Source organism: Sminthopsis crassicaudata, chromosome 1, assembly GCF_048593235.1.
Source record: "Sminthopsis crassicaudata isolate SCR6 chromosome 1, ASM4859323v1, whole genome shotgun sequence".
NCBI lineage: Eukaryota > Metazoa > Chordata > Mammalia > Dasyuromorphia > Dasyuridae > Sminthopsis > Sminthopsis crassicaudata.
The window spans coordinates 750835069-750853504 of NC_133617.1; the positions used below are offsets into that span (position 1 = coordinate 750835069).

At 41.2% G+C, this 18436-nt stretch overlaps 1 protein-coding gene across 3 annotated transcripts in view; it reads left to right on the plus strand.

The window, feature by feature from the left end:
- The window catches only part of SUGCT (succinyl-CoA:glutarate-CoA transferase), a 579062-nt gene that overhangs the window by 195768 nt on the left and 364858 nt on the right, over positions 1–18436 (plus strand). The gene's annotated exons all lie outside the window — the stretch shown is intronic.

The following is an 18436-nucleotide window of genomic DNA, read 5'->3' on the forward strand; positions in this document are numbered from 1 at the left end:
ACTGAGTAAAGCTTCATGGAAAAGTCGGACCAGAGGCAAATACAGAGGTTGGGGAAGGATTTCACCTCTTGAAAGGGAAGACAGAGGGGAGTCCTTTAAGTCAGGAAGCTGGCCTTAGAGGTATAGAGTTAGTACCAGAACCTGGAGTGCATGAAGGGATGGGGATAGGGACTGGACCCTAGACAGTGGGGTAGGAAATTTCCATGTGAGCAAACTCCTCTATCAGTGTAGATCAGTGTCTTCTCTTCAATTTAAGAGTCATAGTGAGGATGGTGAAGATTTCTGCTTTTAAGAGTCCAGCAAGGGACACAGAGGCTGCCTATGGGAGCTGAATTACCGTAGTTTCCTTACTCCACTAGGAAGCTTAGTGACCTTTAGTCTGTTACTACTCTGAGCAGGGTCATGGCAAGAACTCTGAAGATCACTATTATCATCATTTGCCCAACACGTCACTTCTCACCTCCAGGTGAGCCCAACCTAACCAGGAGCCACAAACACTTACACCCTCCATGTGCATAGGAACGGCATCATCCCTTCCATCCTGGATGAAGCCAAGGAATTAGGCTCTCGAGGCCCTGACCACCAGATGTCTACCGATCTAGTGTCCAACTTAGTCTCCCTTCTTCATTGTTGGTTGCAAGAGAACATGAGAAAGCCAAACTTCATCATCTGCAGACTCTGAAGGGGGTGGGAGATACATTCTATGGGTCCCTCACAATCTCATGGCTGAAAAAGTCCCACTTCCTCCTCCTCCCATCCTTGGGACTTAGAATTTCTCCTTAAATAAGTGAACAAACAAAAACCCCTTCCCTTGCTACCACTCCTGCTCTCTTTCCCTGCTGCCTACAAACATGCTGGGATCTCTAGTCTTAAAGAGCCTCACTCAACTCTGGCTTTTACCTTTTATCCTCCCCACCCCCACCCACTGAAATGACCTTCATATAGGTAAGATGCATGTGCATCTTATCTATAATGATCATCTGCTCACATGTTCTCTCCCCCACCAGAATGAGAGCTCCTTGAGGGTAGGGGCTAGGATTGTGTTTTTACTTTTGCCTTTCTTTGTTTCCCGTGCTTAGCACAGAGTCCGATATGTACCGAATGATGAATTATTGCTTATTGATTGACTGAATGGCTCTATTTTAAGTTACAATGAATTCTTACCATCCAAATCCAATGGCTTCTTCTTAGTCCTTGAATTTCGTGGCCTCTTTGTGACTTTTTGGACTGTTGACTATTCCCTCCTTTAAAAAATTCTCTCTTCCGTTGTCTTTTTGGGATACCAATTTTTCTATCTAGCTCTTTCTTTTCAGTCTCAGTCTTCACCCACCAATAATGATTATATCTCCAACTCTTTGGAGGTCTCTTTCCCCTTCACTTTCTCTTCCCTTAGTAAACTCAATACTTCCAAATGGATTCAGCTGCCATCTCTATACTGATGACTTCAAAAATTGTGTATTTAGGGCCTAATAGGTATTTAATAACTACATGTTTATTGATGGATTGATCTATCCTTAATTTGTCTCTTAAATTTCAGTTCCACATCATGAACTGCCCCTTGGACATGTATAATTGGATGTCTAGTCAGCATTTCAGTTACATGTCTTTAATTCTCTATCTGTATCTGTACTGGGCTATGCTTCTCATACTACTAAAATGGGTCCCCCAAAGTTCTGTCTTGAAAACTCCCCTATTTTACCCTTTAAAGTCCAGCTCTCGTGCCATCTTCTCCTACCCAACCATCTTTGCCCTAACCAGTTGGCAGTGTGACCTTTCACTCTTGCACATTTGGGAGTACTTGATTTGACTTTTGTTTGCATTTATCATACGCCAGTCTGTACTGTGGTTACCCAGGTGTTTATGTCATAGCTCCCCGGACTCCTGGCATCACAAGGACAGGGTCTGTTCCTTGTCTGTACTTTTTGTGTCTAAAATCTAGAGCAGGGGGGCAGCCAGATGTCCCTGACGTCAGGAGCTCCTGAGTTCAAATCCGGCCTCAGACACTTACCATTTCTTAGCTGTGTGATCCTGGGCAAGTCACACAACCCCAGTTGCCTCACAAAATAAAATAAGATGTTGAGAACAATCTTCTTCACCCAGTTGTAATTTCAAGGTTTGTTGAATTGATGAATATGAATAATTATGACCAGTGGCACTAATCGTAACTGATGGCACCTATGCTAGTTCTTGATGGGGCAGTGCCCTCGGTATTCTTTCCTGTTTTGGAGATGAGGAAACTCAGACTTAGAGACGTCAGGTGGCCTGTCCCTTAATGGCAGAGCTGGGGTGTGAGCCTGGCCAGACCAGTGTTCTAGCAGGGATTTTAATAAAACTTTGCAGTATGATCCTCTGATGAATATTTACTTATGTTCTGCATATTTTTGTTATTATTTTGAGGTCACAATTACAGTCTCATAAAACAATGCTACTTCCACAAAGGCAGTTTCCACAATGAGGTCCTCGGGGAAATCATTTTCAAGCCATTTCATTTTGGATATTTATTCACATAGATACGTCTTCCAAAGTTTGGAGACTTGGCTAGACATTCCACTCTCGGGCTAGATATTCTCTCAATTCATTTATAGGACCATCTGTTTTCTATATCGTACACATCAGCACCGGATAGTAACTAACGGGCTGGCCACGGTGTCAGGAAGTCCTGTGTTCGAATCCTGCCTTTGTCTTAGAATAATTCTGTGGCCCAAGAATGGGCAATTCAATCCCCCAGCAACAGTCTTAGATGAGAACTGATCACTCAATAAGCATTTTTAAAAAGTATTTGATCTGCACCGGGTACTATGTTATCCCAATGCAAAGAACAGTGTCTAGTACCTAGTATGTGATGAATAAATGCTTGTTGACTGAATTATTGACAAAGAAAAAAAATGAATTGGTCCTTTCTCTCAAGAAGCTCAGTTACAGAAGGGGAGCTGATTTGAATGTGTCAGAGAAATTCCCCTACCAGATTTCTTCCCCATGATGAAATCACTGATCAGAACCACATCCACATTTACAAGTTTGATCTTGAGTTGGGGCTGTATATTTCACTTTTTAACTATGTCAATCTTGGTTGGAATGCCGTAACTAAATGGAATTTTTATCCATCAGGGAAGCATTTATTAAGCGCCTACTGTAGTCTTGGCATTGTGCTAAATGAATGAAAGAATCCATGCTTTCTAGGAATTTACACGGGAAAAGAAATACCTCTAATTAGCATCAACTGAATACATATTTGGAGAATAAATGCAAACTAGTTAAATCGAGGTAGATTGAAGAGGATACCAGACTACTGGAAAATGGATTCCAACATTTGATCTGGGATCAAAGGTTCCTCATTAGCAAGGGTCATCATAGAGATATTTTTAATTTCAAGAAAGTGGATTAAAATGCATTTCTGGGTAAAGAAAAAGTGTTGTTGTATTTTTTTTTTTTAATTTGTCCTATTCACCTCCCCATCTTGCCGGGCAGCATTTATGTTTTTCAACTGTCCACAACACTCGGGGCATCATTTGCGATTTTTAAGGTGCCCGTGAATTTTTTTGAGACCCTTTTGGGAATCCTATTTAATGCAGTCAACTTAACGCATCCAGAAAAAAAATGGAAATTACTTCTTTTATAGGAGAGGTTAACTGCTGGGGCTGAAAACCACAGCAAAGTGGGAGCGGCTGAGCAGGGAAGGTGATAAATGACACGGATTCTGATTGCAGGAAGGCTCGGGCGGGCCAAGGTGGAAAAGAGGCGAGTCCTGGTAATGGGGCCCTGAGTGAGTGCAGAGAAGATGGATTCCAACATTTGATCTGGGATCAAAGCCTCCTCATTAGGAAGGGTCACCGTCAGAAATATGAACCATATGAACCATACGGAAGCCGCTGCCTGTGAAGTCACTTATGGCTGGAGCGGCAGAGATGTAACAGCCCGCTCCTTGCTCTAAATGATCGCAGACCTTCACCGGGCCCATATGGTCGGGAGCTGGCTCTTTGCAGAGGGGGGAGAGCTGGGGGGAGAGCAAATTACTGGCTGACATCTTCCTCCCCGTTGTTGAAAATAACTGCACGGAACCCTTTTTATGTTTGATTCATTGCCATAGATCAATGCGGACCGTTTGAACTTCCTCATAAATAACCATAAAGAAAAATATTTTGTGAGATCTCTCTTCCAAAGCAGCGCTGCTTGCCATTAATTTTCCTCTTCAAGTCTGGCTTACCAATAGGATGGGCTGATGGATGGAAGAATGGACCGGACAAGACGGGTTCTGGGCCAGACCCAGTTTGGGCTTTCTGCGGGACTTATGTGGCCGGGACTGGCTCCCTATTCATCTGACCATGGCTTTGGGGCCATGTGGGACAATCTTCCTTTTATAGAGGAGGAAACTGAGGCAGATGAAGGTAAACCAGATCTGACCCCAGAGCTTGCTAAGCTCAAGTGCAGCCTCTGAATTGTCCTGAAAACTTCCCCTCTCTGCTTTCCTCACCGCCTAGAGTCATGGATCCCTCATCTTTAAGGTGAGGGCTCTATTCTAGGGAAATTCAGTCCGCATTCATTCAACAAACGTTTACTGAGCCCAGCACTTTCTTCCTTGTGCTAAGTCAGCATTCTCAGCACAGCGCTTGGCGCACAGTAGGGCATAATATGTAGGTTTTCATTCATTCATCGAGAGCCCAGGCTCGGGAGCAGAGAAAGCAGAGTCCAGGATTCAAGTCTTGGAAAAACAAAAAGATCAGAGAATGAGGGAGGCTTGGGCAAGAACGAGAGAAGCATTAAAATGGCCCAGGGTGCAGTCCAGGTGGGCTGGGAGGCTCAGCTTAGGCTCCCCACAGCTAGAGGTCTGAATAAGGCTGGTCAAGTGCTCTGGAGGCTGTCCCTGAGACCCCGAGGTGTGCGCCTCCTGGGAGAGCAGAGGGAGATGGGTCAGGAACGGGCCCAGTGAATGACCAGCAAACAACAGACCACAGCACCTCGCCCAGTCCAAATAGAGCTTACTAAACACTGATGATGTCTGGTTGGTGAATTAATTCTCTGTTGTCTGGGTATCTGTCCCGGGCCCTGTGCTGTTTGACAGGTATATGCATCTAAATACATACATATATATGGGTATATGCACAAATAATATATAAAATATTTGGTACTCATTAAAGTACATAGAATGTTATATACTATATATTTATATATATAATATAATAATTATATATAATCTATAAGATCGCTATCTTATATATATAACTTTTATATGCATATAAATATATGTAATTTAGACACACATATATGCTGTAACAGTGAATACTTAGATGGCAATCTTGTCACATTTTGAGAGGACATAAAAGTAGGAAGGGTAGCTAGCATGTTCGGCAGAGTGGCAGGGTCCAAAAAGATTTTTACAAAGCTACAAGGAGAGGCTGGATCTAAGAAGATTAAATTAAGGGACTTCCTTTTGTATTTTTATTTTACTTCTATTTGTAGCCCCATTATTTAGCACAGTCCCTGCCACCTAGTGAGTAACTTAAGTTAACTCAATAACTTAAGTTATTGAATAACTTAAGTGAAGTGAATAACTTAAGTTAACTCAAGTTATTGACTTGACTTTGGCAAATGGCCAAGAATGGAGCTGCACAAGGACAAGGTGGTGGGGAAGATGAGGTGTGTGTGCAGAAGTCTCCAGGGAAAGCCAAGAGCAGCATGAATTAACAATGCCTCAGATTTTCTTCTGGCCTTAGACTGCACCAAGAGAGGGTGCATTGTGCAGAATGAGGGAGTTTTTCTGGATGTGGCACTGGAGACAGACAGAAAGATCTGAATTTAAATCCTGGGCAAGCCACGCAACCTCTTTCTTCTTTCGTTTCCTTACCCACCAAATGGGGCTAATAATAGTATCTAACTCCCAGGGTTGTTGTGAGGATCAAAATAATTCACAGGTGATAGATATTATTTGTAAAGTGCTGCACACTTTTCTGGCGCACAGTAGGTCAAAAATGAACGACTGTTCCCTCTCCTTCATTTTCTGTAAAATAGAACAATACTATCTTCATAGGATTGTTGTCAAGATAAAATGAGTTAATGCACATAAAGAACTTTGTAGATCTTAAGGTTTTATGTAAATGCTATTTTGGCTGTTTTTGTTGATTCCCTATTGTTTTAAGTATGGTTGTCATTATTTTTGTTGTCATTGTAGCCATCATTGTTCTTGTTTTAATTCTCATTGTTGTCATTGCTATTGTTGAATGTCATTGTTGTTTTATTGCCCTTGTTCCTACCGGCATCGTTCTCATTGTCCTTGCAGTGGTCATTGTTGGTATTGGTATTCTCATTGCTCCTGTGTCATCAACCCCATCCTCCACGCTGTCGCTGCCACTGGCAGCCCTAGTGCCCCTCTGCCCTGGTCAGGCTGCACCTAAGTATGGTGGTCACTACATTCCAGGCCAAGAAACCAGCAGGAGCAAAGACCCGGAGATGGGAAACCAGAAGGAGTGTTAAGCTCTGGGGCGCGTGGGAAGAACAGAGAAAGATTTTGGAGCGCATGGACAGAAGCTTCCATCTGGTAGCCTTGAGCTCCTTAGTAACGTAGGAGACAAAGTAATATGCTGAGCAGAAGGGTGGTTTTGGGGGCTAGAGGAAACGATAAATCACTATAAACAATTTTGAGGAATGTAGGAGAAGGATTGCCAAGCAGCGTTAAGGGCCCAGCTGAGGTTAGACTGCGGGAATTCAGAACAGAATCCCCGAGCTCTGTTTTTTCATTTCTCAGGCAGGCCTCCACAGCCAGGGGCCGGAGTCAAGAAAATAGACATTTGGAGTTTCCCAGATTGGTCATTGCTAACGTGGATGGAGGGAAAGGGCAAAGGGATGGGGCGGTCCATTGAGAACGCTGATGAATGGCTATTCTGGGCATCCAGCAAGTGAACATAGCATTTAAAGGGTCCAAGGCACCAGGGGTCTTGCTATAGGCAAGAAGCAAGTTTTGTACGAGATTAATGATGTGAGAGAGGCAGGGGACTGAAGAGGCAGATTCAGCATCTTGCAAGTGGAACAGTGCTAAGGGTTGACAGGTCACACAACATGTAGCCAAGCTTGTGGATGGATGATGTGGAAAGAAGGTAAAGGTGATTGGAGGTGAGGAGGGGAAGAAATCATGAAGCCGTGGAACTGGAAGGTTTATCAATGGGAATATTAAAGCCGTCCAGTAACGAGGCTGAGTACGGAGATGGGTGAGGTGTTGGGGGGGAGGCTCGTGGGAAGATGAGAGAGTCATTAAAGAAGGGGGAGAGAGTTCCAGAGATTGGGAGACAGGCTTGGGTCTCCCCATTCCTGCCTGCCCTCATGCCATTGAGTCTCTTGTAATCACTAATGCCTTACTTTTGTTCTCTTGTCTCTGCTTTATTGGTGTCAGGCTTTGAATAAAATCCTACTCTACTGTCTCTGCTCTAGGTTCTGGGCTTTCAACAGAGACAGTCCTGCTCATTTTGGGGGTCCGGGTTATTGATCGAATACGTCATTGTTGGAATGGGCTAAATGATGAGGGAGAGTAAAGCTTATTAAGCAAAGAATGGTCTCTGACCCAAGTCAATGGGCCCCCATTGTCTTACTTACCTAACATATAAGGAGGGATGGTTCCAAAATGGCCCTTGTTTTTGTATCAAACTTGTTGATAACTCAACTTAAAGCACTTAATTTTGCCATATAATCTACTTTTGTTTCCCCTCGATTTTGAGTTTTCTCTTCAAATAAGAGTTCTACTATTATTTAAAGCCACACTTGTGATACAGAGGCAGTTCTTAGTTCTCTAAAGCAATGCTCCGGGCTAGCCATTGAACAACTCTCCACATCTCCCTAAAACCAAGGCCCCTTTAAGACTCCTGGAATTTTCCTGGTGTATTGTGAGAGCTAGAATACGATAGTCTTTGAGGAATTGAAAATAAGCATCAAACTGAGCTCTATAGAGAGGATTTTTGTGGATGTGACTAATCCTTGATATATTTCAAACAAGGAATTATTAAGGAAAAAATAGAATAAAATAGAAAAAGGAAAAAATAAATAAAAATAGAATAAAGGAAATCATCCAAAAAGTGAAAGCAGATGGAGAGAGTAAAGGATAACTGTACTCCTTTTGTATTCTTATGATATCAAGTGTAAGGATAGTGTAACTGAGTCAATCAATCAAGTAACTCTGCTCCACTAAAAGCAAGTGATAAGATGCTAAATCAATCAACTTTTATCATAGGTTTTAGACTGTCTCTCCAACTGAAGTTGCATAAAAATCACATTTGGATACACTGAGGAAACTTGGGATTTTTACAAGTCATCAAGCTATGAAGAACCAGTCATTCCAGAAACTGGAACTAGTCTTCCCTTCCCTCTCCCTCCCAAGAAGGAATAACCCAAGTGAATCCATTTTGGCCACGGGTCTTCTCTTTGCTCTTCCTCCCAAAACATTTTGGCTAGAGGAGAATTTTTAAAGCCTAAAGATGTCCAGATAATGTTGGACATCTTATCATCTTACCAAAGTTTTAGTGGCCTAGATCAACTGACGACAGGGTCGAGGGCAGAGACATATAGATACATGATTCCACATGGAACCCAGCAAAGAAATGACATCTCCCCAAGATTGGGAGAAAAGGATTCCCAGAAACAGGAACTGTGCTTCCCTTCTGCCACATGTTCTCTCTGAGTTTGAGCCCACTCCTGGATACAGTCAGTATGTTATGGTGGGAGAGTGTGTCCCAGATGTTTTTTTGGTGGGAGAGAAGTTTTATAACAACAGTTTTTTTAAACCATATACCTTAGTAAACAGGCCCATTTTTAGTTATTTAAGTATGGCTGACTAAAGTGATTATAATGACTAATAATTTTAGGGAGAACATTGAGTGGGGGTTAAGTCCCCTTAAAGAACCATCCCAGACTCCTCAAGAATACCTCTAAAACCTTCAGGAAATGTGACTTTGCACAAGTATAGAAAGTAAAGAAAGAATGAAGATAGATTAGACTTGTTTTATTTAATACGGGACGGCAGAGTAGGGACAATGGAGGAAATGTGAAGAAAGACTTAAGACTATGGTAGAGAAAACTTCCCTATCAAGTACAAGATCCATGAGTGTAATGTCCCAGGAGAGAATGAGTTCCCTTTTCCTCCCCAAAAACAAAGACCAGGATTGTGAACTTTTATGCATCTGTTGTTGAAAAGTACCTTTGCAATGATCTAATGGTTGAATGGTCCTAGAGGTAGTAATAATATCAACTAGGACTTCTATTTCTAGAGTGTTTAATGGCTCACAAAATACTTTAAAGTATTATTTCTTTTGTTTCTTATAACAATTCTGGGAGGTAGCTACCGTTATCACCTTCATTTTTTTTTAATTTTTGTAAGATTTTATTAAAATCCTTAAATTCCCATTCTTCAAATGATAAATGGTCAAAAGATATGAACAGACAATTTTCAGATGAAGAAATTAAAACTTTTTGTAGTCATATGAAAAGGTGTTTCAAATCACTATTGATCAGAGAAATGCAAATTAAGATAACTCTGAGAATCACTATACGCTTCTCAGATTGACTAAGATGACATGAAAAGATAATGACAAATGTTGGAGGAGATGTGGGAAAACTGGGACACTGATACATTGTTGGTGGAACTGTATCACCTTCATTTTACAGATAAAGTAACTGAGGCTGGATTTGAACTGACTGGTCCAGACTATATCCGTTGTACCACTTGAGTAGCTAGGTATTAAGTGGTGGGACTATCCATTCTTATGACTACAGACCCAGATTTCCCCTCACTCTGCTCTGTTCTAGAAGGGGGTATGTGAATTGTGTGATCTACAGAACAGTGACAGATCACACTGAAGGACTTAGTTCTAGCTTCTAGTCACTCCATTGTTAATGTAGCATGCAAGCCAGGAGCTTGGAAGGGTCATAGCTGGCAGGTTAAGACTCACAATTATACAAATACGTGGACAAAACTGTTTTTCAAAAGATTGGCTCAACTGACATGATGTTCTTAGGAAAGATGATGAATGTTAGCCTCTTCAACTCCAAAAGTCGGCACTTCACCTTCCATGTATTTTTGAATATATCCTCTGTCCTATAGCTATGAATTCCAGCTTTCTCAGCCACTGAAAGACCAACTAATTTTATGAGAAAATTGTTAGTTTATTTCAGACCGGTATAATCCCATTTTTAATCAAAGACCAAACTTGAGTAGTTTTTAATACCGATCATTTGTGACCTCATTAATACACATGCTCCTTCAGTGATGTGGGTCACGGCTTATCCTAGGTGACTTTTATCTCTGTAAGCTCATTACAAGGAAACCCCTCAATATGCTTGGAGTCTATTCAGCCTCACTTGTGTAGGCCATATAAACGCCATGGGCTTTTGTCCCAGATCTTACTCTCACAGATTGTTGGATTATGCTTCCCTTACTCTCTTCCATTTTTGTGTTAATCTTATTCACGTTCAAGGTTATGATTGTTAATTGTGTGTTTGACTCCCTGCTACCTTCTTGTACTTTTTTCAAGTCAACCGTCCTTTATTAAGTGCCCTCTATATACCAGGCACTCTGATGAGTCCCAGGGATAACAAGAAAGGCAACCTCCCCCTCCCCCGCCAGCAAAATCCCCAAGCCTTCCTCTCAAGGAACCCAAAGCTTAATGGAGGATACAGCATCAAGGCCTCCTCTCAAGGAACCCAAAGCTTAATGGGGGATACAGCATGAAAGCAATGGAATACAAATTAACTGGACGGGATAAATTGGCAGATAATCTCATGGTGGGAAAGGCTTCCCCCAAAACATGGGATTTTAGCTGAGGCTTAAAGGACAATGGTTTATGAAGGGGCTGGGTGAGGAAGGACTTTCAAAGCTAAACAGACTTTTTATTTGGTGGTGACAGGAAGCCATTGGAATTTGTTGAGTGAGGGGGGACAATGCCATGGTTAGAGGCGGGCTTCAGGAAGATCTACTTGACAACTGAGTGGAGGATGAGCTGTTGTACCAAGAGACATTTTATAATGTAAGTCAATAGTGGATTCAGTTACCCAGGTTTCATCATTTCCCCCAGTGCTGTGTAATAGCATGTCAACAGCAAAGATGGCTGGTGGGAATAATTCAAGGTTGGGTTTTGTAGGACAAGCTTGTGATAGGAAAAGGGGGAGAAGGATGTGAGAAGAGGAAAGTGTAGAATTCAACTCCTTCACCTGGCATCACCATGGGGAAGGGAGGAGAGTGTACCCAGTGTGGGGGGTGATGGCCTGAAAAACTGATGAATGGAGGACATGGAAGTCATGGGGAAGACAGAGAAGGCTGGGGGGGTAAAACAGAGGGGCTGGTGGAGCAATGGCAGATGGTGAGTAGATAAAGGAAGTTCAGAGTTCGTGAACATGGAAGTGGAAGACTTGCAGATAATGACAATATCAAGTGTCAAGGGTGGTGAGGGAGATGGAATTTGCTTAATATTATTCAGTTTATAATTGAAATAATGTTTATATTCCATTGCCAAAGAGGGGAAGGTTTAGAGAGAAAGATAATGAGTTCTCCTGTTCTTTCCATATCCAGACCACCTAGACAGCTAGATGGAGCGCTGGGTCTAAACTCAGGAAGCTGTCGAGACGATTAGTCATGTCTGACTCTCTGTGACCCCACTGGAGTTGAGAACAAATCTAGCCCCATTCACTTGCTAGCTGTGTGACTCTGGACAAGTCACTTAAATCTCAGTCTGCTTCAATTTCCTCCACTGTGGAATAGGAATAATAATAGCACCTCCCTCTAAGGACTCTTGTGAGTCCTTGATAATGTTTGTAAAGCACTTAGCTCAGTGTCTGGAAGGAAGTAGATTAGTGGATGTTCGTTCCCTTCCTTCCTTCCCCTTTCTTAAGGATGAGGTTCACTTGATCCGTCTAGCCTCTTACTATCTTCTTCATCAACTTCCCAATAGCTGTTTTTGCTCTGTTCTTTCCAATCCAAAGGTCATTCCCTATGGAAAACAAAACAAAACAAAACAAAACAAAAACCCCCAGCAAAACCAGAGAGGCTTTAACAATGGAAGGCTCTTCCTGACCTCCTTATTCTGTTTGGCTGATTGAAGGGGTTGGGGCACAGCTCACCCAGGGGGCTTTAAACTTCCAAGGGAGATCCTCAGACAGATGAACTGGACGGTGATTGGATGACATCCTAGACTTTGCTTGCTGCTTTTGGCCCCCATTGTCAGGCTGAGGATTGCCCCCTGAGCTGCCACTAGCTCTTTCAGAGGTGGTTCCCTGACTATAAGATTTGTGGAATTTTGTGCAATTTCTCCACCTGTTTCCCTCTGTGTTATCATGGGATCTATGGAATGCTCTTTATGGATTTTGGAATGGGAATTTTGTTTCCATTCTCCCTGTCACTTCAGAATGGATTTTACTCTCTCTCTCTCTCTCTCTCTCTCTCTCTCTCTCTCTCTCTCTCTCTCTCTCTCTCTCTTTCTCTCTGTCTCTCTCTCTCTGTCTCTCTCTCTCTGTGTCTGTCTGTTTGTCTTTGTACGTATCTGTCTGTCTTTCTGTCTGTCATTCTCTGTCTCTTTTCTTTCAGAAGTTAGAATGAAATATAGCTTTTAAAGACTCTTGACAGGTCTTTTCATATGTGAATCCTATCAATGATGATAACAGTCTCCTGTCTAGGGCTCTTCCCATCTTATTCATGAGGATCAAATGATAGCGATTTGCTGGTACATCACTTAGCCAGCCCTGATGGAGAGCTCACTATGCTGGTATGACTTCAGCCTAGGCATTCAGCTACATCGTCCTACTGGCTCATTCATTTGTCTTTAAAATTTACCTTGATTTGGTTATAACAAAATTCATCTAAAAGAACAAAAGGGCAAGAATTTCAAGGTAATTAATGAAAAAAATGCAAAGGGAGGTGGCCTACTGTGCCAGACCTAAAACTATATTTTAAAGCAGTGGTCATCAAAACCATTTGGTACTGGCTAAGAAATAGAGTAGTCCATCAGTGGAATAGGTTAAGTTCACAGGACAAAATATTACTATAGTGATTTAGTGTTTGACAAACCCAAAGACCCCAACTTTTTTTTTTTTATAAAAACTGCTGGGAAAATTGGAAATTGGCATGGCAGAAATTAAGTATTGACCCATACATAACATCCTATACCAAGATAAGATCAAAATGGGTTTAGACATAAAGAGGGATATTATTATGAGCAAATTAGAAGAACAAAGAATAGTTTACCTCTCAGATTTGTGGAGAAAGAAGGAATTTGTGGCCAAAAAAGAACTTGAGTACATTATTGAATGCAAAATGGATAATTTTAATTATATTAAGTTTAAAAGTTTTTGTACAAACAAAACCAATGCAGACAAAATTAGAAGGGAAGCAATAAACTGGGATTTTTTTTTAACATTCAAGGATTCTGATAAAGGCCTCATTTCTAAAATGTACAGAAAAGTAACTCAAATTTATAAGAATTAAGACATTCTTCAATTGATAAATGGTCAAAGGATAGGAATAGGCAATTTTCAGATGAAGAAATTGAAACTATTTCTCTTCATATGAAAAGATGCTCTAAATCATTATTGATAAGAGAAATGTGAATTAAAATAACTCTGAGGTACCACTACACACCTCACAGATTGGATAAAATGACAGGAAAAGATAATGACAAATGTTGGAGGGAATGTGGGAAAACTGGGACACTAACATATTGTTGGTGGAGTTATAGACTGATTCAAGCATTCTGAAGAGCAATTTGGAACTGTACCCAAGGGCTATTAAGTTGTGCATATCCTTTGATCCAGTAGTGTTTCTATTGGGCTTACATCCCAAAGAGATATTAAGGAAGGGAAAGGGACCCACATGTGCAAAAATGTTTGTGGCAGCCCTTTTTGTAGTGGAAAGAAACTGGAAAATGAGTGGATGCCCATCAATTGGAGAATGGCTGAATAAGTTATGGTATATGAATGTTATGGAACATTATTGTTCTGAGTAGAAATGACCAGCAGGATGACTTCAGAGAGACCTGGAGAGATTGACATGAACTGATGCGGAGTGAAATGAGCAGAACCAGGAGACCGTTGTACACAGCAACAAGAAGATTATACAATGGTCAATTCTGATGGATGTGACTTTCTTCATCAATGAGGTGATTCAGACCAATTCTAATGGTCTTGTGATGAGCAAAGCCATCTGCACCCAGAGAGATGACAGTTGAATGTGGATCACAACATAGTATTTTCACTCTTTTTGGTGTTTGCTGTCATTTTTTCTCATTTTTTCTTTTTGATCTGATTTTTCTTGTGCAGCATGATAATTGTGGAAATATGTATCGAAGAATTGCACATGTTTAACATATATTGGATCGCTTGTTGACTGGGGGAAAGGGGGGAGAAGGGAAGGAAAAGTTATAACACAGGGTTTTGTAGGAGTGAATGTTGAAAATTATTTGGGTATATATTTTGAAAATAAAAAGCTATAACTTAAAAAATAAAAAATACTGACTAAATGAAAAAAAGTAACTTTAAAATTAACAAATTAATTCATTAAAATTAATTTATTTTTCATATAAAATTAACAATTTAATGAACTAAAATTAATTTATTTTTATATTGCATTTAAAAATAAACAATTAATTTAAATTTACTTGAATTAATTTAAAATTAACAATGAATTTACTACTTTCATACCACCCCCATAATTGGAAAAGAAGCAAACAAATAAAAAAAACCCAAACTCTTTTTTAAACACATATGTTTAGTCAAGTAAAACAAATCCCCACATCATCTGTGTCTAAAACTGTATGTCTCATTTTGCACCACTTATATTCCCTATACCTACATTATGTACATCAGAGTTTGTCACCTCTCTGTCAGGAGGTAGGCAACACATTATTAGACTAAGATCCCAAAAAGATGAAAGGAAGATTAAAAATCCATATGTACAAATGCATGTGTATCAGCTCTCTTTATGATGGCAAAGAATTGAACATTAATGAGATGCCCATCTGTTTTTGAATGGTAAACAAAATATGCTATATAAATTTAGTGCAGTGCTATTAGGTCATAAAAATAATGAAAAGGAGAGTTTCAGAGAAATCTGGGAAGACTTGTATGAACTGATATAGAAAGAAGTGAGCAGAACCCAGAGAACATTCAACCCATTTGACCAACACAACTTTTAGACCTTTTAGGAGGTATGGTCTTCTGTAGCAATATAGTGCTGGTCAAATCTGAAATTTCTATAATATTGTCCTCTTGCTATTGATTCAGAGTCTTCTCTGAATCCCCTTATTTACAGGGTCTGAAGAGGATGATGGCCTAGGGAGCATTGCCAACTTGACTCAACTAGGAACTGCTCTGAACATGTTTCAGACTGATTTCTCACTTCTTCTCACAGACTTTGCAATCTGGCTGAACTGGGCTACTCTTTGTACATCACATCCTTCTTCCACCGTCATGCCTTTTAAGGACTCTTTAGGTGCTCAACAGAGCAGTTCCTACTTGATCTTAGAGGCAACAGGAATCCAGTAGGACTTCTTGAGCAATGGAATAATGGCCAGAATGGTACTTTAAGAAGGCCATGTCACGTGCTGCACAGAGAATGGACTGGACTGAAGAAAGGTTGGAGATGGAGACCAATGAGAAGGCTATTGTACCAGTCTTGGTGAGAGAGGATGAAGACTTAACCAGGGTGCTGATTGTGACTTGAAAGAAGGGAATGGACACTAGAGATGGGCACGTAGAATTGACAAGACTTGGCAAAGAAATGGATAAATGTTAAAGACACATTTCAAATACACACACACACACACACACACACACACACACACATATATATACATATATAACTATATATATATATTAAACACATCTACAAGTAGGTGTTTTATTGCTTTTTCCATTTTCCAGTTTTTATTATTATTTTTTTAATGAGAAGTACATTCCCAAGTTCATTATAGTAAGGACTCAGACCTGTCACACTAATGCCTCAGTTACCCAAGAACATGGTGGATGACAGGGAAAAGGAGTTATATTTCATTTTTCCACCTTCTAGAATAGGAATTCTTGACTTAGGGCCCATGATTTTCCCTCCTTGTTTGGATAGATTTCAGTGGGTCCATGGGGTTGTTTTTGAAAAATATTTTGATAACTGGATTTAATAAAATGGTTTTCCTTTGTGATCATATGTATTTTATTTTAAACATTTTAAAATGTGATTCTGAAAAAGAATCCATGCACTTCACCAGACTGACTGCTCAAGGAGCCCATGACTCAAACGGGGCAATGAATCCTTAGGCTAGAAAATGGTCAGAAGAATAGAAATGGAGGCACCTAGAGCATCACCTGAAGGTAACTTTTGTTTATGGAGGAAGGGTGGCTAATTATTTTAGCAGCTTTGAAAAAGAAGATGATCATGTGGCTGTAGAAGTGAATTGATGGAAGGACTTTGTTGCTAATCTTGACCCAGGGAGTCTGAGGCTGGCATCCACAGTTCCCAGTGGATTGTGGGTAAGACCAAGTTTATAATCCTGACCTGTGCTGCAATGGAGGCAAGGGAGGGTGGATTTCTGACTCATTAATTGTTCTGTCCCCCTGCCGGGGGGAGGAGCTATGAGGATAGTTAATGAGAATTTTCTTGGCCATTTGAATGTCCTGAGATTACAAAAAACATTGCCTCAAAGAAGGGATATGAAAATTCACCTCCCTCCCTTTGCAGAAGTGGTGGATTGTGGGGGTGGAAACATAATATTACACAATGTCAGACCTGGATGATGTGTTAGTTTTGCCGACTGCTTCTCTCCTTGCCCTCCTTTTAAATCTTTGTTACAAGGGATGGCTCTCAATGGGAAGAAGGTAGCATTCCTAGACATTGTACCCAATGTACAAAATAGAAATCTACCTTGAAAAATAACTAAATGAAGAAATACACTGAAAAAAGGAGGGAAGGAAAGGACACTAGATGGGATTCTGCTGCTTTAGTGATGGCCCATTCTATCTTTAATCATTGCTGAAAGAAATATGGGAGTCTGTGCAAATACAGGGAGGAGAAATCGTGCCTCGGAGGAGGGCCTGTTATTTTAGGTTGCCTTTTCCTCCTCTCCCTCTCTTCTTCATATTTGAGATGATAAACGACTAGGTTTGATTTAACCTGTGGGAAACAAATGACCTCATTAAATGTATATATTTAAAACAAATGCCTGGCTAATCGAGGCCCCATCTTCTCCCAGGGGCCCCAAGGCCCCTCTCCCATCCCATAAATGCTCCTTCCGATGTTTTAACACAACTGTGAGACTGTCTCCACACATTCTTGGTAAACTTCTTTTCCATTCCCAGGCTGCTTGGCGCAGTCATTATAGCCTTGTTTCGATTCCAAGATGCCTGATGGGACTTCCAAGATCTATTTTTCCTTTATAGGGGAGGAAGGAAAAAGGAAAGTGGACTCCAGTATTTTTCTTCATTATTTCTTAAGGGAGAAATAGTAAAGAAAAATAGCAACCCCCTTATGGGGGAAAGTGTTTTTTAAAATTTGATATTGTAGCATTTGAAAGCATGAACCCACCCCCAAGTGAATAAAAATCAGAGGACCGAGAACTGGACAGAGTTTGTCCAACCTCTCTCCTGTGATTAAAAAATTAAGTCAGATTTGTGCTCATTCAAATTGAGTCTTTAATTTTTTGTTGTTGCTGAAAAGCTTTCCGTGAAACACGGATGCAAAGATGGTTTCAATTTAAGGGACATTATAGCCGAATGATATCATCCTAACTAAGACGGATCCCTTCTTTTGGGGGAGTGCTCCATGCAGTCGTTTCACGGTATGTGTGTGCGTGGTGGGGGGAGGCCTCTGATTGGGTCATAGCAGGCTGCAAATACCTTCCCATATATTCCCCTGACAATGTTCTTCCTTTCCTGGTGTCCTCCTCCTCTGCTTCTTTGGTCGGGGGGCGACCTGAGATCCTCACACACAGACTTCCTCTCTGGACCAGCCCTGGATTCCCTCTGCTTTCCTCATCACGGCCACCTGAGCTCAGGCCCCCCTCACTGGCGCCTCGGTCTCCCCGCCCTCCATCTCTTCTCCTTCCATCCATCCTCCCCATAGCTACCATGCCGAAGTGTGATGTCATTACTGCCCGTTCTGCTCCCAAACTTCCAGTGCCTTCCTCCACCTCCTGGGACCAAATACAAACTCCCTTCAGATGAGTCCTTTCTTTTCGGACTGGTACCCATAACTCCTTGCCCCTGGGGACTGTGGGTTCCAGCCATCCAGCTCATTGTCTCTCCTTTGTGAACAGCCTCCCATTTCTGTCTGTTCCCCCGCCTAGAACCCCCTTCCTCCCATGTGAGACTTCTGCCTCCGCGCAAAGCCCAGCCGCCTTCAGGAGCCCTTCTAGGTCCCCCCAGCAGAGAGCATATGCTCAGAGTATGTTAGTCGAGTGCTTAGCATATAAAAACACTTAATAAATGC